General features: G+C 37.6%; 1 long non-coding RNA gene across 1 annotated transcript; it reads left to right on the top strand.

The window, feature by feature from the left end:
* Positions 1-6,060: 6,060 nt before the first annotated feature.
* Positions 6,061-23,954, top strand: LOC122127721. Its single transcript, XR_006151262.1, has 3 exons — positions 6,061-6,073; positions 6,322-6,323; positions 23,830-23,954. It is a non-coding gene; the product is annotated as an uncharacterized LOC122127721 (long non-coding RNA).
* Positions 23,955-25,482: the final 1,528 nt, after the last annotated feature.

Genomic DNA, 25,482 nt, shown 5'->3' on the forward strand with positions numbered 1-25,482 from the left:
ATGCATACATTTCTTACCAAGCATTGCAGCCTCCTCCTTTGTTTACCCTTCACCTCCCTTCCCACCCTCCCCTCTCCCCCCCACTCAATCAAACCCCCCCCCCCACTCCGACATTGTAAAGCTGGTTTTGACATGACATTTTGTACTTCTCATTGTTGCAACAGGTCCACCTGAATCCTTAAACGACTTGTTTGTCCCCGTCTCCTCCACATGTTATACTGACATCAAATATAGTGAAAGCGGGGGTTACACTGTGGGGGAGGGACATACACAAAGAAATAATCTTATAAATTCGTTAGAAACACATGCATGAAAGAAACAAAAACATTAAAATACATATTTGAGGGTTCGTTTTCCTAACATCACATTATCTGACTTTTTCCGCTTGACTCATACCTATACTAGATATTGCAAATAAGGGAAACCATGGGACCTATGTTTCTTTGGGCCTGGCTTACTTCACCTAATATAATTTTTTCCAAGCGGAAAGTGAAAATTTTCTGGCTAAGGAGTAGTGTTGAGTGAGGAGATTTAAAAATATACTAAGGAAACCTCAAGGATAGTGGAAAATTTTTGCCTAAATGGACATGACAGGATTCTTCAGGCAGTCATCCTTAGATGGTCACATATTACCTGGGAGAATGGTAGAGAATAGGAACCTCAGTTAGATATGAACATTGAGAGCTTTTAGTTAAAGTGCTTTAACAAGATTTCTGCTAAAATTGGACAAGACACAATTGAACAAAACAGTTAAAAGATCAAGGATAAGTTGAGAACATTGTTGACAGAATGTGATCAAGGATCAAATCTGTTATTCATCAATATGATGATAAGACTTCTTGTACCTTTAACAAAAAAAGAGAATAGTGATATAACTGTGTAGTTACAGTTATACATACATACAAAAATATATATATATATATATATATATATATATATATATATTTTACTAAAACTCTAAACAAGCCAAAACTGAAACAGTAGATCTTCTGAATGGAATTTGTTTGGAAGAAACATAGAATGCTAATAACCTTTATTATAGAAAGTACATTGATTTATGTTTAGTTAATTCTGACAATTATAAATAATGTGTGATCCAAAGTTCTATGAAGAATATACATCTATATTAAAGATCCTACAGACTAACCTTGGTCAAGTAGAACATTGTGACTGTGGAAAATAGAATGTTGCAGGTTGAGAGAGAAAATTATCTTGGCTGGTTTTAGACTTTTAGTAGTCACTTACTTTTAAACCTCTGCATCCAATCTAATAATCTTGTCACTACTACATAAAACTCTTGGGATATATCACTAAATTGATCACACCTCTGGCTTCCACCAATGCTAAAGATAAGAATGCTGAAGAAAACATCTGAAACTTAGAAGAGCTTTCCTGAAACTTGCCACATTGTTGACCATACCAATGTATTTAGGAAATGCATTGATTATTACTCACTGCTCTTTGTTCAATATAAAGGTTTCTTCAATATTTCCAAGATGGAACACTTTGATCAGAATAATTTGAAACCATGTCTCACTTTTATTTGACTGTTAATGACTCTCTTTTACTCCTTTGGAGCAAGATCTATTTTATATTGGTAAAAGCAATAAGTCTAAATCACAGTATCTCAGGAAAATGAAACCACAAGGTCTACTACCTCTCTAATAGATGTACATAATAAGAAATGAGAACAAGGTAACAGAGAAATTGAAATGAAATTGAATAAAGAACATAAACACAAATAGTTAGATTGAAAGACTGAGAAAACTTAAGATAAAACCTAAGCCACAGCAGTGTATAACTAATATATTAAGATTTTAATGTAAGAATGTCCTCAAATGGCAAGGAATATTGTAACATATATTATAAAAAATCTGTTCATTTTAAAGTCAAAGTTAATGAGTCATCTTGTGTTATTATTTACTCAATTTGGCAGCCTTGTTAAGAACAGATCACTGTGTATATCTCATACTAATTACTATTATTATATTCTTTCCTCCCATCTTCACATGTTATTCTGTTGTTCTGATTTAACCTTCATTTGTGATCTCTTATTTCTGACTTCATTTGGTGTATAGAATTTTGCAGACTGTTGCCACCGGATTAACATTTTTTTGGTAAGCGTTTAGTTAAATACTCGAGCTTGGCTGCTTCCAGGAAAGAGCACATAGTTTTACAATGTGTTATGCACAGATAATGCATTTTTAATTGTGAACATATTTATTGAAGGTGAAAGAAGTATTAGCTGTGTTCTCATGGGTCAGTAATTGCAAATTGAGGAAGGCATTTCCGAATCCTCATTTCTTCTACTATATTATTTCTCCTATTTTTCTGTTGTCTCTTCCTGATTGTCTTTGGATTTACCCCTCTCCACCTTTCCTTTGCCTCCAATTCCCTTTAGGTTGAGCCAGTACTTGAGAACTCTCTCCTCTCTTCATTCTTAGGTAAATTTGCTCCAAGGTACCCACCTTCTTGACCTTTATTTGCTGCTTCTCATTTATGCGAGTGGCCTACAGTCAAAGCAAAGAAAGGTGCTAAAAATGTACACTGCACAACTATCAATACTCACTGTGCGGTTGCTGCCTCTCCACAGAAGTGTTTAATGTCTCTAGGCTTAAAGGTAGCAGGTATATGCACAGACAAAAGCATATATGATAAACTTCTCAAGTCTAATTTGCTTTTAAACTGTACCCAGGATATTTTAAGTAAACACATCTTCTCTGTTTGTAGACCTGCCTCTTCCTCAGAAATTCTAATCTCTTCTAACCTTCCACCATTCAAACAACTGCCAGAAAGCTCACACTAAATAGAGCAAGGACTGGACAGCAATAGCTCATGCCTGTAATTCTAGCTACTCAGGATGCTGAGATCTAAAGATCACGGTTGAAACCAACCTGGATAGGAAAGCCTGTGAGATTCTCATCTCCAATTAACCACCATCAAAGGGGTACTGTGGCTCAAAGTGGTACTGGCCTTGAGACAAAAAGCTCAAGAACAGTACCCAGAGCACGTGATATAGCCCAATGCTAGGACACTTACCTCATATGTGCAATGCCCTGGGTTTGATCCCCAGTGTTTCACCACGATTGAAATGTTCCTTTAATCTTATGTTCCAGCCCTTCTCACTCGGGCCCTATTGTCAGTTCCTCTTTCAGGAAACAATCACTTTCAGATATCAGACCCCTAAGTGCTTTTTCCTTTAAAATTCTACCAAGGTAAAATATCAAAAGACTTAATTAATAATAAAATAAACACTCAGGAGCCACTGTGTATTTTGAAAGTTGAAGCATTTCAAGTAGAATTAAACCTTCATACTCGTCTCTCGACTATAATCCTTTATTTCAATCCTCCCCTCTAAATCCTGGATTTGCTTTTGTTAAGGTTAAGTAGTGCAAATTATCCATCTTTATTTTCTCAGCTTTGAACATAAGTGTAGACTTATGCTGATGCTATTGATTTACATTTATTTAAATTTTATATAAATGGAGCGATACAGCTTTCATTTCTATTTTTTATTGTTTGTTGTGCCAGTACTTGAGCTGGAACTCAGAACCTTGCACTGATGAACATTTTTTTGTTTGTTTTCATAGCTGGTGTTCTACCATTCAACATATATTTCCATTTCTAGCATTTTTTCTGGTTAATTTGATTTCTGACAGCTCACATTGTGGAGGTACTGAAGTAGGTCTGTTCCTGATAAACTCTGGACTCTGGCAGGTAACATTGCCTCAAGAATACCCTGTAGTACAAGATTATGTTCAAAACGAACTTCACAACTTTGGCAAGGGGGTGGGGGTAGTTGTGGAGGTGGGAGGGAAGGGATGGTAGGGAAAAAATGAAGGAGGAGGCAACAATGCTCAATAGGAAATGTGCTCACGTAACTGTAACCCCTCTGTACACTATTTTTACAATAAAAAAGGTACCAAAAAGAATACCCCGTGAGCCTGCAGAAACTCAGAATTTTAATATAGTCTGAAAGTATCCCAATCCAACATTCCTTCATTCCCATAGCACTTTCCCTCCACAGGTATCAAACTGGACCACTTCCTTTCCTTTAACTTCAGATGTTCTGCTAATAAGCCGATTGCACTTCTAATTATATGTTGATGGCTGCCTTTTGGAGCAATCTAACAGATACTGTGTTTGGTCAAAAGAGTTTTATGATTTTTCTTCAAAATCTGTTTTCAGATTTTTATGAGAATTTCCATAATGGAAGTAATGAAGTATAAAAATATTAAGGTATTTAAAAATACTATCTCTTAATGGCAACTCAGAGTGAGAGATTGAATATAAAAACCAGTTTATGTCCACGATTACTTGCCTAACTTGCCTGAAGCGAGTAAGGGTCCTAAATGTGTTAGGTTAGACTGCCTGCTGGATATATAAAACTACATTGCCTGTCGTCAACCATTCTCATGTAGCTAAGACTTAGAGAGCACAGATCACATAGGGAAAATAGCAGGACAGCTGATTCTTGCCTGCAGACGAACAAGTTTAGTAGACTGGCACAGCAGGAAAACTGAAGGCTGGCACCTTACCTCAGCAGTACTGAGAAGTCAGTTTGTGAAGCACAAAAATACTCACGACTTGAAGGAGATAGGATGGGTACCAGGAACAAACGTCTTTTGGATTGACTTTCTGGTTCAAAGCTGAGTTGCTAGACACACACCTCCAGTGCCATTGTCTCGTCTTCTCAACAAACTGGTTCCTGTTGATGACATTTACCATAACGAGGCCAGGATTCTAAAAGTAATGCATAGCTGAGAAACCATTGCAGGGACAAAAAGCTAAGGAGAAATCTCTTCATAGTTAATTCCTATTCAACAAATCCCCCTAAAGGACTTAGGGATCATTTAGTGAATTTCATAAATTTATGTGAGATGTTGAGAATAAATGGCTTCCTTTGCTTATTGACAAAATTTTGTTTAATTTGAATTCTGATCTAATTTTGAGGCAGGGCGCTTTGAATAATCTATAGACAGAGAAATAGAGCGATCTCTTCCACTCAGTTGCTGCGTCTGGGAATAACACCAGCTTCTTAACTCTAAGGGTTCTCGGTGCAACCCCATCCTTATAATACCCAATGATGAGAGCTTGGATCCAAACTGCTCATCCCATATGAACACTGCCCAACATTCCAGTATCCTAAGTGGCTTTAAATCAACTGTTGTTATCCCATTTTTAAAACCAGTTTGAATTTCTAATGAGCTCTTTCTTTTTGCCAGTTCTGTCACTATTTCCCCTCTATTCTAGAAGTCTCACTCTATCAGTTGTAACAAACACCTTAAGGCCAATCTTTCATCTGTTATTCTAAGGTCTGTATCAGAAAACAGTGTGTAGTGCCTGGGAAGGTGGCTCAGTGGTAGAGCGCTTGCCTTGCATGCATGAGGCCCTGGGTTCACTTCCTCAGCACCACATGAGCAGAAAAAGCCAGAAGTGGCGCTATGGCACAAGTGGTAGGGTGCTGCCTTGAGCTGAAGAGCACAGGGACAGCACCCAGGCCCAGAGTTCAGGCCTCACAACCGACCAAAAAAGAAAAAAAAAAAACAGTGTGTAACATTGAATGAGGCTTCCAATGAGCAAGACCATCAGAATGCCATGTATCTGCATGGTAATTATTATTATACTCATGTTGTTGACATGGCTGGTAATTCTAAGGAATATTGCCTAAGCTTATACAACCAGTAAACTACCAAGACACAATGTCTCAATTTGAACCCATGTCCTTTGTACTCCTTCTCTGGAACTTTACACTTATGATATAAGCCAGGTGACCTCTGCATTTCTCTATTCAACTACCACAAATTGGACAGCCTTATTATACCATACCAAATGTCTGATATGGTATAATAAGTAATTTTTCCGTGCTATATCCTTTGCTCTTATTCCTAGATCTTTCCACCTATTTCCATTGAAGCAAAAGCTACTGTTTTTGAGACTCTACCATTCTCAAGTCATTGAACATTCAGCTATCAAACCTTTTATAACTAATTTATTATTATCCCAATCTGTCTGCAATTTAGGTATAAATGTTTTATATTATCTTTTAATTTATTAAAATATGCTGTAAGAAGTCATAAAATGTACAGAGAGCCCAGCTAATAGGCCCTGGCATCAACACTCAGCGAAGGTCATGCCTTTTTGGCTAAGCAGATGCTTAAGGCATTTCCAAGCTTATTTTAAGGTTCAAAAATGGAATTTTACTGCCAGGATGCATCCACACAGGACTTGTATAAAGGGAATGGTAAGAAAGCAATGACTGATACTTTATGAGAACAAATACCTTTTTATGGTCTATTAACAATTCCCTGCTTGAACTAGTAGTTATTCATATGATCTTCTAAGTGGAGCATTCTTTAAAAGCACTGGACTATAAAATCGTGCGTTACATTACCTGTAGGATAAAGTGATAAAATAATTGATCTGTTGTCAAATGACAGCTGGAGAGATACAACAGGATCAATGACTTTGTGAATCAAATGTATAGGAGGGAGTAAAAGGGGCTTGAGTTTTCTTCCAGAATGCTGAATGAGTATACTAGAAAAGGCTGATATTTTATTTGGATCTAGAGCATTTGTGACAGCAGAGAAGTTGGGGTAGAGGGGTTGTAGATTTTATGGTCTCTCTTGACATGAAAGAAATACAATTGTGTTTTATTAGACAAGAATATTCAGGGGGGTTCCGGGAAGATGGCGGAGGAGAAGCTGGAATCTGAACAAGCTCTTGCATAGAAAACAGTTTCAGAGTTCCAGTGAACAGTCCCAAGCCAGAGAATCACACCAAGTGTGCCATCACAGGACAGAGAGTTAGCCAAGAGAGGGGAAGCCAAGCAGACACATCTGAGCTTCTGCCAGCAGCTGCTGCTGCGGCGGCAGGGTCGCAGCGGCGACCGCAGCCGCGGCCATACCTGAGCGCTCACACAGAGAGTCCGGGACGAAGGAGCCAGACGCAGCGGGTGAGCGGATTCTACTCAACACCAGCAAGAACCGACAAGGAGCGGACAACTTCATCCTGCACTTTGCAGACCAGAGACGACCCAGGATCCAAGACTCGGCATGAGTAGCCCCACTTCCTCACTCCTTCCCAGGGAGCAGAGGAGGGAAGGCCACCCCTCCCCCCCCCAGCACCGGTGATCTCCATCTTGGATAGCGACAAAGCTCGGAGGAGCGGCTAGCTCCAGCTCAGGCCTTGGAATAAAACGAGTCATTTAGCAGGTCACAAGAACTTAATGGCGAAGTGACCTCACAGACTCAGTTCCATCCAGGGAAAAGTCACCCAGCTCAGGCGCCAGCCATTGGAGTGGCTCTCCTCACCGGGTAACCAGAGCCAGAGGCTGCCCCTCCCTCTAGCAGCCACCACAATCAATTGAAAAACAGAAACCCTGAGAATGGCTCCAGGCTGGGTGCTGTGAGTTTTTTTCACGAAATAGCCCCAGGGAAAAGCTACTGTTTGTTGAAAGGCCTCAACTCTACCCAGAACCTAGCCTCATCACTGCATCCCCCTCTTTTGTGATTCTCAAAGCAGATCACCCTCCCAGTAAACTAACCTGGGAGGGGGAATCTCAAAATCTTGGGTAAAGCAGAGCATTTTTCTGCCTGTTCCAACAAACTGACTTAAGAAACCAATCAAGCCACAGGACTTCAAGCCGACCAGAGACTCCAACCACACTCTGGTTACAGACAAAAGGGAGATACAGGACTCTTCCCACCCCTCCCAAAAAAAAAAAAAAAAAATCAAAGAACTTTTTTTTGTTTTTTTTTTTCTTCTTCTTTTCTTTTTTCTTTTTTTGTTTTGTTTTTTTTTTTTCGTCCTATGTTACCTTATATATATATAAAAATTTTTTTTTTTGCTTTTCTAAAACTTTTATTAATCCTTAATTTTTGCCTCTTCTGAAAAAATAATTGTTTTCCATTAACTTTTTTTTTTCTTTCTCCTCTTATAATTTTTATTTTAGGAATACGTGAATGTGTGTTTTCCTTTCTTTTCTTGTCTTCTTTCTCTTTTTCTTTCATTCTTAATTATCTTTTTGTTTTTTGTCTAGCTCTACTGAATTTCTGATCATTTCTTCTCACTCTCCTATCCTTTCCAACTTTTCCTCTTTGTTCTTCTTTATATAACTTAACTGTTGTTCTGCACATCCTCAGATAAACCCGTAGTTAACCAGTAGACCCTATCCCCCATTGTGTACACACTTAATCCACAAACTTATTACTCAATTCAAAACCTCTGAGACTTAAATTCATTAATAGCAGTACTACCTCTTTATACCTATATAATATTTTAAGCATTTTTTTAAAGTTTTTCACATCTCCTCTATGTCCCTCCCTTTCTCTCAACATATTCATATTCCTCTATAAATAGATGGTCCTTTAATCTCTAAAATAACATTAATTTTTACGTTTCTTTTTCTTTTTCTGGTCTCTTTTCATTCCCCTTTCCCTTTCTTCTTTTTCTCTCTCTCTCTACTTGCATCCTACCCAACCTATTTCCTGCATTGTGATTAGGACATAGTTAACTCCTCCTGTGCCTCCCCACACCAATCTATTCCTATTTTTTACCCACATCTCTCCCTAACCCTAATAATTTCTGGTTTGCCAAATTCTTCTCTGCGGTTCGAAGCCCTTTAACATATAGTTGTTTGATGTCGAATAGATGTATCTGTTGAACTAGATTGTATCTGTAGACTATTGACTGTACAAATGCAAACTTTGGTTGATGGTTGCCTTAAGATAGTGTTCTAGCACAAAACTGGTGCTATCTTCATCTCAAATGGGCAGAGTAAGCCGGAAAAACACAAGAAAAATGGCAAATTCGGGTATCTCAATTCCCAATCTTGATAATCAGGGGTTAGAAGAGATAATGAATAATCCAGAGGAGAGTTCCCAAACAGCTCTACAAACACTGCTGGCAAACATGATAAATGAAAAGTTTGACAACGTACAAAGGACTCTGTATGAGCGTGATAGGGAGCGAGAGGAGGCATCCCAGAAGTTTATACAGGAATATCATAAGCATGAGGAAGCTACTCAAAAACTGATACAGGATTTGCGTGAACAGCTTGAGAATACTCAAAGAGAAAGGGAGGAATGGCGTGAGCAGGCTGAGAACACTCAAAGAGATCTGCAGGAATCCCACGAACGGGAGGAAGCTAATCAAAGAGTAATACAGGAATTGAGAGACCAGGTAGAGAACACACAAAGATCACTAAAGGCATTCATGGAATCCATTAACAAAGAGCTGAAGAAAGTCAGGGAGACCACAAAGGGAATGCTGAATGGAACCCAACAGAAGGAATGGGAGCCCAAAGAAACCATAACCAATCAACTAAGTGATTTGAGGACAAACACTGAACACCAAATTAAGGAAGTAAAGAAATTCATACAAGACCTAAAACAGAGCTTCAACAAAGAACTTGAAGCCATCAAAGCTGACCAACTAGAAGGAAAAGAGATAAAGAACAAAGTAGAGAGTCTTGACAGCAGGTTAGACCATGCAGAAGATCGAATCTCAGGATTGAAGACAGCCTAGATATTATAGAGAAAGAACATACAACCATCCAAGACAAGTCCAAGAAATATGATAGATCTATCCAATACCTGGAAGACACCATCAGAAGGCCTAATCTAAGGATAATGGGTGTAGAGGAGCACCTAGAAACAGAAGTTAATGGTCTAGGAAATTTGTTTAACAGGATCCTAGCAGAGAACTTCCCAAACATGCAAAAAGATAGGCCTGTCCAGATACAAGAAGCCTTTAGAACCCCAAATAGACCAGACCAGAATAGGACATCCCACCGCCACATTATAATCCATACAGGATCAACTCAGACCAAGGAAAAGATCCTTAAAGCTGTCAGAGAGAAAAGGGTAATCACTTATAAAGGGAAACCAATTAGAAACACCTCAGATTTCTCAGCAGAGACAATCAAAGCAAGAAGAGCCTGGAATGATGTATGCCATGCCCTAAAAACAAACAACTATCAACCAAGAATACTGTACCCAGCTAAACTCTCCTTCATAACTGAAGGCCAAATAAAAACCTTCCATAGCAAAGAAAAATTGAAACAATACATCTCCACCAAACCAGCCCTACAAAAGATTCTTAAAGATGTCCTACACATAGAAAACCAACAAGACCGCAATAAAGGCCAAGAAACTGCACCCAAACTGAGAATCCAAGAACCATAGGAAGAACCCAGTTTTCGCAGCCCCCAAGAAGGTAGATAACATGGCAGGAACTCCCAAATACCTCTCAGTCCTATCTCTTAATGTTAACGGACTGAACTCTCCAATTAAGCGACATAGACTGTCTAGTTGGATTAAAAAACAAGACCCTTCTATCTGCTGCCTGCAGGAGTCACACCTTGCCCGTAAAAACAAACACATTTTCAATGTTAAAGGCTGGAACAAAATCTACCAAGCAAACGGACCGCATAAACAGGCGGGAGTTGCAATCCTAATATCAGATAAAATAGACTTCAAATTAAAATTCGTGAAAAGAGATAAAGAAGGTCGCTACATACTAATTAAAGGATGTCTCCTTCAGGAGGATATTACAATTCTAAATATCTATTCGCCAAACAATGGAGCACCCAAATTTATCAAAGAAACACTACTTTCCCTCAAATCCCATATAGATCCAAAGACATTAATTGTTGGGGATTTTAACACACCACTCTCCCCACTAGATAGATCAACTTGGCAAAAACTCAACAGAGAAACTTCAGATCTAAACAGCTGCATAGATCAACTAGACTTAACAGACATCTACCGAACATTTCACCCAGCAGCATCAGAATACACGTTTTTCTCAGCAGCACATGGAACGTTTTCTAAAATAGACCACATTTTAGGCCACAAAGCAAACTTGTCTAAATTCAGAAACATTGAAGTTATACCTTGCATTCTCTCTGACCACAAGTGAATAAAATTAGAACTCAACACCAAAAGCCACCAAAGAAAGTCCAGTATCACATGGAGGCTGAACAACACACTGCTGAATCATGAGTGGGTCATGGAAGAGATTAGAAAGGAAATTCAAATGTTCATGCTATTCAACAAAAATGAACACACAAATTACCAGCTCCTCTGGGACACAGCAAAGGCAGTACTCAGAGGCAAGTTTATAGCTCTGAGCTCCTACATCAACAAATTGGAGAGATCTGAAACTAGCAATTTAATGACGCATCTAAACCTCCTTGAAAAAGAGCAGCAAGATAAACCCCAATCCAGTAGACGGAAAGAAATAATCAAAATTAAATCAGAATTAAATGAATTAGAATCCAAAAAAACTATAGAAAGAATCAACAAAACAAAGAGTTGGTTCTTCGAAAAACTTAACAAAATTGACAGACCCTTAGCAAATCTTATCAGAAAAAGAAGAGAACACACCCAAATTAATAAACTCAGAGATGAGAATGGAAACATCACCACGGAAACAAGCAAGATTCAGAACATTATAAGGGAATACTTCTCAAAACTTTATGCTAATAAGTTTGAGAACTTGACAGAAATGGACCTCTTCCTAGCAAATAGTGACATGCCAAAACTAAACCAAGATGAGTTAAAGTATCTTAACAGGCCCATATCAAGCATTGAAATAGAAACAGCAATAAGAGACCTCCCAGCTAAGAAAAGTCCAGGACCAGATGGTTTTACAGTGGAATTTTACAATGCCTTCAAAGCAGAGCTCACACCAATTCTCCTCCAACTCTTCAATGAAATTGAAAGAGAAAGCTCACTACCGAACACATTCTATGAAGCCATCATCACCCTCATCCCAAAACCAGGCAGGGACTCATCAAAGAAAGAGAACTATAGACCCATTTCTTTGATGATCATTGATGCAAAACTTCTCAACAAAATTTTGGCCAACCGACTTCAACAATTCATCCAAAAAATCATACACCACGATCAAACAGGATTCATTTCAGGGATGCAAAGCTGGTTCAATATACGCAAATCAATTAATATTATTCATCACATCAACAGGAGCAAGAATAAGAACCACATGATTATCTCAATAGACGCAGAAAAAGCATTCGACAAGATCCAACACCCCTTTATGATGAAGGTTTTGGAAAAATTAGGAATCCATGGAACATTCCTCAGTACAATAAAGGCTGTATATGACAAACCTACAGCCAGCATTATACTCAATGGTGAAAAACTAAAGCCATTTCCTCTTAACTCAGGAACAAGGCAAGGATGCCCACTCTCTCCACTTCTCTTCAATCTAGAATTAGAATGCCTACCTACAGCAATAAGACAAGATGCAGACATAAAGGGGATCCAAATAGGGAAAGAAGAAATAAAACTCTCCCTCTTTGCAGATGACATGATCTTGTATTTAAAGAATCCCATAGACTCCACTCCCAAATTACTCAAGCTGATTCAAAACTTTGGCAAAGTAGCAGGTTATAAAATTAACCCCCCAAAATCCATGCCTTTTCTGTATGCCAACAATGAGAAAAGTGTGGCTGAAATTAGGAAAGCAACTCCATTTGTAATAGCCCCACAAAAAATAAAATACCTAGGAATTAACTTAACTAAAGAAGTGAAGGACCTCTATGATGAAAACTTTAAAATCTTGAAAAAGGAAATCAACACAGAACTTAAAAAATGGCAAAACCTCCCATGCTCCTGGATTGGAAAGATTAACATTGTGAAAATGGCAATACTTCCCAAGGCTATCTACAAATTCAACGCAATACCTATCAAAATTCCACCCTCATTCTTCAAGGAAATAGAAGAGGCAATCCAAAAATTCATATGGAACAATAAAAGACCCCGAATAGTAAAAACGCTCCTCAACGGAAAGAACACTGCTGGAGGAATATCAGTACCAAATTTCAAACTCTACTATAAAGCCATAGTAATCAAAACAGCTTGGTATTGGCATAAGAACAGACCTCAGGACCAATGGAATAGAATTGAAAACCCAGAAATGAACCTACAGACCTATAGCCATCTAATCTTCGATAAGGGAGCTAAAACAATAGAATGGAAGAAAGACAGCCTCTTCAGTAAATGGTGCTGGCAAAACTGGTTAACTACATGTAGAAAACTAAAGCTAGATCCTTATATATCACCCTGCACCAGAATCAACTCCAAATGGATCAAAGACCTTGAACTCAAAGCAGAAACTCTGAAAACATTACAGGATGGAATCGGAGAAACCCTGGGTCTCCTCGGCTCAGGCCGAAATTTTCTGAATAGAGACCCGGAAACACAACAAATCAAAGAAAGGTTGGACAAATGGGATTGTATAAGGTTGCAGAGCTTCTGCAGGGCAAATGACATAGCTAGCAAGATCAATAGAAAGCCCACGGATTGGGAGAAGATCTTTACTAGCCATACAACGGACAAGGGTCTCATATCTAAAATATACTTGGAACTCAAAAAATTAAACCACCCAACAACAAATCCTCAAAGAAACAACTGCCCAATAAGTAAGTGGGCGAAAGACCTAAAGAGAAGCTTCTCTGAAGAAGAAAGAAGGATGGCCAATAGACACATGAAGAAATGTTCAACATCCCTAGCCATAAAAGAAATGCAAATCAAAACAACATTGAGATATCACCTCACTCCAGTTAGAACAGCAAAAATCAAGAACTCTAACAACAACAGATGCTGGAGGGGATGTGGACAGAAAGGAACCTTACTTCATTGTTGGTGGGAATGTAAACTTGTTCAACCACTTTGGAAAGCAGTATGGAGGTTCCTCAAAAGACTTCACATAGAACTCCCCTATGGTTTTGGGCATTTACCCTAATGTTTACAAAAAAGACCACACTAAAGCTACCAGCACAACTATGTTTATTGCAGCATTATTTACCGTAGCTAAGATATGGAACCAACCCAGATGCCCCTCAGTAGATGAATGGATCAAGAAGATGTGGTATATATACACAATGGAATTCTATGCCTCCATCAGAAAGAATGACATTGCCCCATTTGTTAGGAAATGGAAAGGCTTGGAAAAAATTATATTAAGTGAAGTAAGCCAGGCCCAAAGAAACATAGGTCCCATGGTTTCCCTTATTTGCAATATCTAGTATAGGTATGAGTCAAGCGGAAAAAGTCAGAGAATGTGATGTTAGGAAAACGAACCCTCAAATATGTATTTTAATGTTTTTGTTTCTTTCATGCATGTGTTTCTAACGCATTTATAATATTATTTCTTTGTTGCTTTGTATGTCCCTCCCCCACAGTGTAACCCCCGCTTTCACTATATTTGATATCAGTATAACATGTGGAGGAGACGGGGACAAACAAGTCGTTTAAGGATTCAGGTGGACCTGTTGCAACAATGAGAAGGACAAAATGTCATGTCAAAACCAGCTTTACAATGTCGTTGGGGGGGGGAGGGGGGATATGATTGGGTGGGGGGAGGGGGGAGGCTGGGAAGGGAGGTGAAAGGTAAACAAAGGAGGAGGCTGCAATGCTTGGTAAGAAATGTATGCATTATCCTGCCCATGTAATTGTAACCCCTCTGTACAGTATGTTCTCAATTAAAATAAAATAAAATTTAAAAAAAAAGTACTTTTATTATCTTTAAGTAGTTGTACAAAGGAGCTGCCATTTATGAATGCAATGCCTCTTGATCAGCGCCATCCCTTTCAACAGTCTCATCCTTGTTGATGTTCTTGGCAAGTAGCAAATTTGTGGTGACAATCTCTCACTGAAAACAATCTGCAGGATGGAGGAAAATATTCTTTTAGACACACAAATCAGATCTCTTAGACAGAATGCTAGTGGTGGCTGGTAAATCGTGTTGTGATTTAGAAAGGGGTTAGGGTTAGGGCTAGGGTTAGGTTTAGGGTTAGGACTCTCATCAGGACCATGGTTTTAAAAAAAAAAAGAAAAAAAATAAGGTCTCTGATTTTTTCAGTCCACTGTATGTGGCTTAATGCAAATACCTGAGATGGGTTTAGTTTTTAATGGAAATAAAGCTCTGGGGGTTAGGAAGTCCATGGTCAAGTTTGGGTATCCAACATGGGTGTATTTGCTATGTCATGATGAAAACATCATGGTGGAGACAGAGGGAAAGCCTCTAACTCAGGTCTTCCTTTTCTAATAAAGCTATTATTCCCATCAAGAAGGATGACTTTAGTGTAACTTAGGCACTTCCAAAGGCCCACCTATGAACTTGGTTGACTGTTTCTAACACATGACCTTTGTGGGGAGAGGGGGGAGAGACATTTCAATCCATAAAAATGACACATAAGCAATTAGTATTTGAGTGGTAGGTGAGAGCCTGAGGAAAAAGAGAAGGAATAGAGAAATATGGTAGCTTAGAAACAAAGGGAAAGAAAGGCAAATCAATGGTTGAAGACTTCAACGCAGAGATGTTCAATCTTTGTGGCTAAGATGTTTATGTTACTGGGAACTTGTTTCTTTGAAACTCCAAATCTTTCTGTTTGGGATATGTTGAACTTAATGGAATTGAGTGGTTTTCCTAATGAGGACATGCAAGAAAATAAATATACTCTTTGTTATATGACGATAAACTCTAAATTTCACTTGGTTGGAATGGAAATCTGGATTGACCAGATAAAGGCATTTCTGATTTTCTGCAGTGCAATTCCAGAGGCGGTAAGGAGTCTGTAGGCTTCCCCAGGCTACTTGACGTTAGAAATCAATCCATTCAATGCCAACCTGAAGGATTTGTTAATTAAAAGCAAAGAAATCTCAGTTCAAGATCATAAAAAAAACAAAGATAAATATTCTATACATCGCATCTGCTCATGTTAAAATTCTGCTCAGATCTGGCACTTAAAACATTTGGATTTTAAAGAATTTCTCATCACTATGAAAACACATTTATATGAAGATGTTGAATAGAATTTAAATAGTATCCAATTTCATGTTTTATTTAACTTGCTAAGAAGTATATTTTTACAGAGTTTAAGGGTAGGGAGCTAGAATTTTAACACACAAGAATTCCGACGAATATATTCGATTCTGTCAATTCTTGCTGTGACTAAAGTTTTTGAGAAGATCCCCATTGGATGCTGTTGGGAAGTTCTTCAAAATGACTTCTTACAGAACACCAACCTTTAAAAGTTACCCCAAATTGATCCCACATTTTACTGATTTTTTTAACAATAACTATGTGTCTCCATTGGGAAGATGGATATTCACAAATTGATGCTTACGGACTTTAAACCTGTATGAGGAAGTAACAACCAAGAACCACATTCATCTGTCTATGAGAATGAATGAACTAGAGGTACGGATCAGAGAGGGATCAATCAGTCTAGCGATCATGGCTTATATACACACACACACACACACACACACACACACAAAAATCAATTCCCTAAAGCTTTTCATCAAACTCTGAAACTTTTCTTTTCACACAATGAAGCCAGCATTCTATGACTAAGTCATGGTGGAGATGTCGCCTATGAATTATAGAGGAAAGCAAGATAATTATGCAAAAATGACTAATCAGAACTATGAAAATTATTTTGTCATTATCATATATTCAAAATTCACCCTGCGCCCATGTAATTCTGAGCACAGAACGATACTAAACTAGATTTATTCCTTAATTGTAAACTGAAACAAGTGTAGTCTGCCTTTCTCTTAACAGCAATAAGAATAACAATGTTCATTTAAATGCTACTAGACAGCAAGCCCAAAGATTTTCATGACAGAATCAAGTGTGATCACAACCATTATAGTGGGAAGCAGATACAAGGTATAGACCCGTACATGATCAAAACTGTTAAGGAATAGCAGGGAATGCAAGTGTCACTGGCTAGCTTAATTTCGTACCCCTCATCAGGGATGTTACTGAGGCTCCAAAAAGTTGTGGCCAGCTCTCAGCGAGCACCACACCAGCTTAAACAAACCCCAGGTTGAGCTAGTATTATATTCAGTCACTCTCTGAAGCTCACAGACAACCAGTTTTTCTTTAGTCAAAATCATCATTAGATATTATTTCCCTTTCCATGATGTAGTAGTTCCCAGAGGCCTCCTAAATCCAATGGAAAACTCCTGAGTTGTACTTTCAGCTCTTCTGGCAATTACTTTGTTTGTTTTTTGCACCCTTAGGGTTGGAGTTGGTTGTTAAAAGTTTTATTCAGTCTGGCATTGCTTACAAATATGTCCTCGGTGCCTAACCACATTCGTATCCTTTTACATCATGAGAACTCCAAAGTAAGGTTCTTCATTTCTTCCCTGTTGTCTCCTCTGTAACTTCCCAGAGTCTTTGCAGAGGCCACGGTGCACACTGACTTAATGAGTGTTTCGGTGAAGCCCTTGGCAGACATTATCTAGGACAAGCCAAGTTTTCATTTAAGAGCTTTTCAATGAAACCCCAGAGCTTTTCTAGATAAAGAAAAGAAAGGTAAAAAAACAAAAATATGAGGCTAGGAGAGAACAGAAGAGGAAGAATGAAAGGAGCCAGAGAGCTGGAAGGTAGGAGAAATGACATTTATCCGGGAAGCTGACCTGACAATGTTTCTTGGGCTGAGAATTCTGTGATGACTCCATTGAGGATCAGCCTCTGTGTCAATTCTCTTTCTCTCTTTTCTTCCTCTGAACCCCTACGGAGTGTTAGAGATGCTATACAGTACATGGCAGGGGTCCCTCAGGCAGCTGTGGAACTAACTCCTCCAACTGCTTTCTTCTAGAATACATTTTCTTCACTATGTTAAACTAAGCAGCTCCACATAGCATCTCCTCACCCCTAAAGATTATAAGTCGAGCTATACAATACATAATTTTCAGAGCACCATCGCATTTTTAACACTGATTAAGCTGTGACAAATAGGAATCTGATTGTTACTGTTAACACACGAAGTATATAGGTGGAAAATCAAAACAACTTCAGTGCAATTCACTTTTTTTTGCAGTACCACTATCAGACCTGAGAGGTCTAGTCAATATCAAGGGCCCATGAAATTGATTACCTTGTGTCTTCCTATAATTCATGCTCATCATTGGCCCTCACCACCATAGCATGAATGAGGTGACCCACCTATACTCATTCCATTTTTTGTCTTAGCAGGGGAGGGCTGTTAAGAGATTTCCTAAAGAGCCCACAGCAGCAAGATAGACAGGCAGTGAAGAAATATAGGTTGGCCATCCCTAATCTTAAAAACTGAAATATGAATTGCTCCAAAATGCAAATCTTTTTGAGCACCAAAATGACACCACAAGTGGAAAATTCCACACCTGACTTCACATGACAGGTTGCAGTAAAAAGACAGGTGGTGAATGAAAATATTGTATAAAGTTATCTTCAAGTTATATGTACAGTGAATATGACAGATGAATGAATTTTTATTTAGACTTGGATCTCTTCTTCAGGATTTCTTACATATTCATAAATATCAAAGAAATTAGAAATCCTAAGCATTTCTGGTCCTACACATTACAGATAGGATATACTAGACTGTTAGAGTCTCCCATACTTGTCTGTTACACTAATCATATCACATAGCGTGCTAGAAAGCTACCCATGAAATAGTGCTATTCTTCTTCATCATGGAATAAGGACTTACCACTTAGTAATAAACCATTTTAAGTTTAAATTCTCTACAGAAATAGCATAATCCAGAGATAGCGAATATTATACATTCATGGTATATCTCAATACATTTTTCTCAATATTAAGTTATTGTTAGTTTTCTTCAAGATATCAAAATATAGCAAAGTTGCTCTAGCACACAAAACTCTTCCTCTGTAAGGTGCATGTACATTCTAGTTGGATTTCAGCACAGTATCCTGAAATATAATATTCTGGCAGGAATTTTTTTATATAATAAATTTTCCTTATTTTCTTAACTTGTAGATTACCTGCAATGTACCCTCCCTCCCTCCCTTCCTTCCCTACATTCATCCCTCATTCCTTCTTTCCTCCCTCCCTTTCTTCTCTCTCTTTCCCTCCCTTCTCTCTTTCCCTCCCTTCTCTCTTTCCTTCCCTTTCTTTCTTTCTTTCTTTCTTTCTTTCTTCCTTTCTTTCTTTCTTTCTTTCTTTCTTTTCTTTCTTTCTTTTTTCTTTCTTTCTTTCTCTTTTTATCTCTTTCTTTTTTTCTTTCTTTCCTTCTTTCTTTCTTCCTTCCTTCCTTCCTTCCTTCTTTCCTTTTCTTTCTTTCTCTTCCTTCCTTCCTTTCTCTCTTTCTTGTTTTTTTTTTGTTTTTTGCTGGGCCTGGGAGCTCTCGCTAAACTCCTTCTGCTCATGCTTTTACTCCACCACTTCAGCCACAGTGCCATTTCTGGCTTTTTCTGTGATCACAGACTTTCCTGCCATGATTAGCTTTGAACCATGATTGTCAGACCTCAGTCTCCTGAGTAGGTAGAATTACAGGAGTGAGCCACCAGCGCCCAGCTTCTTTCTTGTTTTATTTTTATTTTTATTTTTTTGTCTTGGGTGGGTTTTTTTGAGATAAAGTTTAACTTCATAGCCCAAGCTGACCTTGAACTCAATTTTCCTGCCTAGGCTGAATCACTGGAATTACCAGTGTTCAGTATATGCTACTATACCTGGATTGGAATAGAACTTTATATTAAGTAGAAAATAAAGTGTAGAATGTGAATATTATAATAAAAATACTTGTTTAACATCATTGTGCTCCCCTAAGCCTTTCCTTTAAATTAACTTGTTACTTTACTTTGTGACCAGAAGATGTTTAGAAATCTAGGATGTGGCTCAATGCTAGAAGGCTGACTCTCATGCCTCTGTACCTGATTTCAATCCCAGAGCTACAAAAAAAAGTCTAATAATACCACAGTGACGAATTCAAAACAAATGTCAAATAGTAAAAAAGACAACTAGAAAATTTGTTATTCTTTGGAGTCACCTACTTTTTTATCTTTTTCTTTCTCCCTGTCTCCTTTTCATTTATTCTTCACTTTCCTAGTCTATCAATCCAGCAATCGAATCATTCTGCTGACTGGAGTATGACTGTAGGCCTCAGAAAGCCATTGTGCCCTAACTTCCTGAACAGCTACTTATTCAAAATTATGTTTCACTTTCTACTGCCACTAAAACTTTAGTGAGGTCATTTTTTTATAATTAAAAGAATGGAAAAGTATGTAATTTCTGTCATTAATTTTAATACTCTTTAGAGAAATGAAACAAGCATAAAGCGTCAAAGGTATTTTTGTGAAAAAAAAATTTAACAGAAGGTTTGTGTGAACTTTTTTGGCCCTAGGGAGGTTGCTAAATGATTAACAAATGTATTTTAATCTTTTTCTTTTTATTCCTAAAGTAATTCAAGGCATGTGATTCTGTTATTCTCTCTTTTAATTCAGGGAACCACAAAGAGCTTTGAGGGTTTCATTTAATTTTTGAATACTATTTTACTATACAATTTTAAAATAATACAATAAATTCACTCTTTCATTTTTTGTGTTTGAGTTTTGTAGGAAAAAAACTGCACAATAGTTTTATACTTTGTGTACTTTTTATTATACCTGGGAACATGTGGTTCAGTCTAAGCATAGTGTTCCTTTCAGAGAATACAGTTCAGTAAAGTATTAAAAAAGAATTTCACTTTTAAACACGCATGCTCTGTTAACTTGAAGAGAACCTGAATATCCAGCCCATCCCTGCAGTTATAAAATGCTCTACTATCTTCCTGTGTCTTTTTCTACCCAAATCTCAAAATCCAGAATAATTCTGTCTGTTTCAGTTCACCACGGCTTCTTTCCTCTCCTTTCTTTCTCATTTCTCTGTTGAGCAAATCAATTGCATATCTAGCCTCTTCATGGACACACTAGTACTTGACCTTCTCTTCGGTTGCAACAGTTAAGATTTTGAGTATGCAGCAAATATAAATTGTCAGTATTTGTTAAAGAGACTCAACCTTGTGCATACATGGATTTCAGTTGTAGGTTATACCAGTCTTTTGCTTTTGTGTCTCATGCTTGATCGAAGTCACCATGACTTGTGTCTTGGAAGGAAGAAGGACATGAGATAGAGAAATACAAGGAGAAAATGTCACCCAAGTAGATAGAAGTCAATGGAGTCTTGTATCTTGTCACTGTACCCAACATTCATGTTTAACGTGGTCTTCAGGAGAAACTGAAGGACATTGCCAAGGCTGATCTAAGGAGCTACATCATCACTGACAGTTGTTGGCAAACCAGGTGAGCCAGCAGCACAATCTCATCGTCTGGTAGCCAGTACAATGACATTCTGAGCGTAAAAGCAATATGGTCATGATAACCCAGAGCAAAGTACAAAGTGAAAGACTGAAAAGTTACTGCCTACCTAGGGTGATGGATATAAATCCAGAAAAACAAAACAAAAACAAAAAGCAATAGACTCTTTTCATATGGATTTTTATATCATCAAAATGCTTTCTTCCCTCCATGATTTTGTTGACAAATCTGATTGATTGCTTACAGAACGGTGAGTAAAGTCTTATCTGAAAACTTTTCCTTTTGCTGCTTTCAAGATTCTATTTATATTTGTCTTTGGGTGTTTTGATGACAATGTCTTATGGGGTAGCTATCGGTCCATCTATTTTCCTTAGACTTACTTAGCTTCTTGGGGTTTATAAATGTATGTCCTCCATCCAATTTTGGCACCTTGACCAATATTTCTTTTGACATTCATCCTTCTGTTTAAGTGTCTTATGCTTCTATTTTTTCCAAACTACTACTTCCACTGAGCCTAGAGATCAGTTCAAGGTAATAGCATGGGTTTTCTCAGAACTTCTCCTTGCACACGTTTTGCCCTGAGCATGCACATGGCTTTCTAAATCCCTCTGTATTCATGACGTTTTTGTGAATGCCTACATTTCCCAAGGAAGTTCTCCCCAGCTTTTGCTACTGTGCTTTACAGTCTGTTTTATTTTCCACTGCGATCGCTTGCCCCAGGCATCTAACAGTTGTTAGTTCATCTTGCAGTGTTTTTAAGCAATGAGCCCTGCTTTTTCAGCTCTTATTTGAAGTTCAGTTGCCTGACACCAGTCCTCCAGACAGTGTTTGGCAACTTAGAATAGACACCCACAGTCATTTATGAGGGTCTTTGCTGCTTCCTCTGGAAGGACCAGGGATCTCAAAGTGTGAACACAGACTGCCCTGTCTGTAGACAAAGGCCACAGGGAGGCCAGAAGAGAAGGCCAGAAGAGAAGAGGGGAAAGGCAAGTAATAAAACCCTCCCAAACACAAAACTGCTGTACTGTTTTGCAGCTGAAATTTTCTTGACTCAACATTTGCTCATTGCTTTTAGAAAATTTTGACTCTTTTTCTAGAGTCCTGAACAAGTTGTTTATGGAAGTTTCTCCTTGCTATGAAGTGTTTCTTTGCAGGGACAAGTGCGCAGAGCTACCTACTGAACCAATTTGCTAATGTTTCATTCTACCTTTGATCTTTATCAGGCAAATGTATTAAATAATCACACTAGCCCTTTTCCAAGACATCAAGAATTAAATAATTTTAAATGACATAAAATTATAAATGTAAGTTGTTGAGTAAAGCCAATATCAGAATAGACTACAGTGTCCTGTTTTGTGATGTTAATGAAAAACACTTAAGGATCTTTTTAATTTAACATTTGTTAAAATTGAAAGAAAATCTATAGTGTAAAAGTGAATGCCAGGAAACAGGTATTTGAAAGGTGGAGAGTGAAGTGAAGGGGACAGAAGTATATGAATGAAGAGAGGAATACTAAAGGGGAATACAGTCATAAAATGTCATATGTAGCCTGCAAAATTAAAACAAACTGACTGGAGGGATGGGAAACAATGATGGAAGGGGTAACATCATTCAAGTAGCATTGTATTATTTTTAAGGAAACACTTTTAACTCTAGACATTTTCTCTGGAAGACACATGAACCCTTGATCTTCATAAGCCTTAAGGCCTTGGGCCCCGGAAAGTGAATGGCACATATTGTAAGACATTGATAGGAAATTTGCATTACCTAATTGTGACTGTGATTGGCCTAGTCATAAATTTTGTTGCCATCGTAATCATACACATGCTTATTATTAAGACTCCCAGTGTTCCATTTTCCCTTAGTAGCAATGACTATTCAATTCAGTTGAGTACGATTTACCTGTACTCAGTAGTTTATAATGCTTCAAGAGTTTTAGAAAAATTGAAAGTTTGATTAGGAACTAGTTATTCAGATAATCGAAATATATTTAGTCCTTAGATGTCAAATGATTTTCTTGACTTTCTACATTCCTTTTCTCCCTCACTTCTTCCCTTCATTTTCCTCCATTCTAACCCTCCTTTTCCTCCTTCCTGCCCTCTCTCCTTCCTCCCCTTCCCTTCTTCCCTCCCTCCCTCCTTCCCTCTCTTTCCTTCCCTCCCTCTTTCCCTCCCTCCCTTCCTTCCTTCCTTCCTTCTTTTTGTATTTATTTTATGCTCAATTGTCAGAAAAGTTTATATTCATTCTGATAAGTCTGAAAGTAAACAAGCCATGATTTTTTGCTCCTAGAATAATTTAATGCAATTCCCTCTTTCAATGTACATTAAATTCAAATAACACTGGCATTTTAAAGATTTTTTTCTCTGAATATATTCAGGCTAGATTCAATATCTCTTCCCTGAAGCCTAAAATTACAGAAATGCAATAGATGAAAACCACCTATGTTCAACAAATATGAGAATTTGTAACATAATAAAAATTTTCTGTAGGCTATGTCCAATAGCTGTACTTCCAAGATAATACATTTTGCTTTTGCAAGTAGAGGATACTGAATCATTTACTTGGTTACTTTTTTGTGTGGTAAGACTTCGTAATATGAAAAAAATTGCTTAGGCCTATGCTTTGCTTGCCATCAATAAAGGGTATAGTAAAATAATTCTATAACAGTACTGTTTCATAATCACGTGTTTCTATAGGTTAAACCTAGGATATTTGAAAATTGAGTTTCTCTTAGGGACCAAATTAAGTTCAGTTGGGTTCAATAGCTACCCTTGCTCATCTGTCTCCCATCTAGACAGTCACTTTCAAGGTTACTGGGGTCTCGAGTAGCCTTTCCCACTCCTAGGATAAGGTCCAGTGGAAGAGCTCACTCTTGTGAGGGGTTTCCTCACAATAGTCCTCAGGACTATTATCCACTTAGGATTAAATATGTTTCTTTTTTTCTGGTTGTAAAGTTGACTGACTTCAAGAAAGATTTCAAAGAGGAATAGTTGAAATCATTTTCCTGCTGCTCTCATGACATTTGCATTCTGAAAGTAATGGAGTAATTAATTTTATTTATGTTCTAAACAGTTTCCTAAGTCATAACCAGCCAGTTTCTCAACTTTTTTAAATGCAAAATGACTGAGCTATATTTGTTTATATTCAAAGATAGCGAGGTTTTTTCATATATTGTTCTTCTGTGACATATATTTTCATTGTAAAGATATTGTATAAACGGGTTACAGTTACATGAGTAAGGTAAGGAGCACATTTCCTATCGATTATTGTTACCTTCTCCTTTATTTTTCCCCTACCATCCCTTCCCTCCCCAACTTCTCCCTCCCCCACCCAAGTTGTAAAGTTCATTTTCAACAAAGTATCTTGTACATCTCATTGTTAAACAACTTAATGGTTCAGTAAATCTACAGTCAGAACCTGACCATGAAAATTAGCTTGATGGTCCATGGTAGCCAATATAAATTATACAAAGCTATCCAAGCTAAACTTGCACAGATACTAATACTTAGATTTTTTAAAGGTATATGGATGGGAGATTTTGCATACTTTACATAAAGACTCTTGCAAATTATTCCATAATTTAACATAATTATAATCAACTAAATTGATTTCAATGAAAATAAAAAATGGCAAGTATTATCTTGCAATGAAAATAACGTAAATTAGATCCAATGGTTTATATGTGTTACTATTGTCATTTGTGATATAGAAATATTAAGCTTCAAAATGTTTTATTCAATATACAAATCATTTTCTTACATAATAAAATTTTACCTAATGTCTTAAACGTAAACATAGGGTAAATATGAAGGAACTCATTCAACATGATTATTAGATTATCTATTATATTATTATATTGTTATACATTATTATATTATTATATATCTTATATTATTATTCAATTTCTTTTTGGCTGGTCTTGGGGCCTGAACTCTGGGTCAGGGTGCTGTCCCTCAGCTCTTCAGCTCAATGCTAGCACTCTACCACTTGAGCTACAGTGCCACTTCTGGCTCTTTTCTGCTTATGTGGTGCTGAGGAATCAAACCCAGCACCTCATGAATGCAAGGCAAGTACTCAACCACTGAGCTACCTGCCCAGCCTCATTATCCAATAATATTTAAATAGGAAAATGAACCCCAAGTTAAGTATTCAAATGTTTTTTTTCTTTCATGTGATTGTTTCTAACATATTTATAAGATTATTTCTTTGTTGCTTTGTATGTCCCTCCCCCGCGGTATAACCCCTGCTTTCACTGTATTTGATGTTGATATAATTTGTGGAGAGGAAGGGAAAAAACAAATGGTTTAAATAGGGATACAGGTGGACCCATTGCAACAATGAGATGTACAAGTCGTCATGT

Source organism: Dipodomys spectabilis, unplaced genomic scaffold (genome assembly GCF_019054845.1).
Source record: "Dipodomys spectabilis isolate Male_0828 unplaced genomic scaffold, ASM1905484v1 ptg000009l, whole genome shotgun sequence".
Lineage (NCBI taxonomy): Eukaryota > Metazoa > Chordata > Mammalia > Rodentia > Heteromyidae > Dipodomys > Dipodomys spectabilis.